The sequence below is a fragment of the Bison bison genome, unplaced genomic scaffold (assembly GCF_000754665.1).
Source record: "Bison bison bison isolate TAMUID 2011002044 unplaced genomic scaffold, Bison_UMD1.0 scf7180017861143, whole genome shotgun sequence".
Lineage (NCBI taxonomy): Eukaryota > Metazoa > Chordata > Mammalia > Artiodactyla > Bovidae > Bison > Bison bison.
Genome location: NW_011491715.1, coordinates 2,765 through 4,101, shown reverse-complemented (window position 1 = coordinate 4,101; position 1,337 = coordinate 2,765).

The following is a 1,337-nucleotide window of genomic DNA, read 5'->3' as shown; positions in this document are numbered from 1 at the left end:
GGTACTTGTAGGTCTTCATAGAACCGTTCAACTTCTAGCTCTTTAGTCATTACTGGTTGGGGCATAGACTTGGATTACTGTGATATTGAATGGTTTGCCTTGGAAACGAACAGAGATCATTCTGTCGTTTTTGAGATTGCATCCAAGTACTGCATTTCGGACTCTTTTGTTGAGCATGATGCCCACTCCATTTCTTCTGAGGGATTCCTGCCCACAGTAGTAGATATAATGGTCATCTGAATTAAATTCACCCATTCCAGTCCATTTTAGTTTGCTGATTCCTAGAATGTCTACATTCACTTTTGCCATCTCTTGTTTGACCACTTCCAATTTGCCTTGATTCATGGACCTGACATTCCAGGTTCCTATGCAAAATTGCTCTTTACAGTATCGGACCTTGCTTCTATTACGTCACATCCACAGCTGGGTATTGTTTTTGCTTTGGCTCCATCCCTTCATTCTTTCTGGAGTTATTTCTCCACTGATCTCCAGTAGCATATTGGGCCCCTACTGACTTGGGGAGTTCCTCTTTCAGTATCCTATGATTTTGCCTTTTCATACTGTTTATGGGGTTCTCAAGGCAAGACTACTGAAGTGGTTTGCCATTCTCTTCTCCAGTGGACCACATTCTGCCAGATCTCTCCACTATGACCTGCCCGTCTTGGGTTGCCCCATGCCCATGGCTTAGTTTCATTGAGTTAGACAAGGCTGTGGTCCTAGTGCGATTAGATTGACTAGTTTTCTGTGAGTATGGTTTCAGTGTGTCTGCCCTTTGATGCTCTCTTGCAACACCTACCATCTTACTTGGGTTTCTCTTACCTTGGGTGTGGGGTATCCCTTCACGGCTGCTCCAGCAAAGTGCAGCCGCTGCTCCTTACCTTGGACGAGGGGTATCTCCTCACCGCTGCCCCTCCTGACCTTCAATGTGGGATAGCTCCTCTAGGCCCTCCTGAGCCCACGCAGCCACTGCTTCTTGGACGTGGGGTTGGTCCTCCTGGCCGCCGCCGCTGGCCTCGGGTATGGGGGCGTGCGGTAGCTCCTGCTGGCTACCGCCCCTGACCTCGTTCGCTGGGTATCTCCTCTCGGCCGCCGCCCCTGACCTCGGATGTGGGATAGCTCCTCCCGGCCACCACCCCTGACCTCAGACTTGGGTAGCTCCTCTCCGCCATTCCTGCGCCGTCACAGCCTGGAACTCTGGGCTTCTGCCCCTGACCTCGGACGTGGGGTAGCTCCTCTCAGCCACGCTTAGTGCCCCGGTAGCAGCCGCCGGGCTTAGTGTGCCGGTTGCAGCCACCGCCGCTGCGCTTAGTGCCTTTGTGTGGTCAGTCATTAAAACG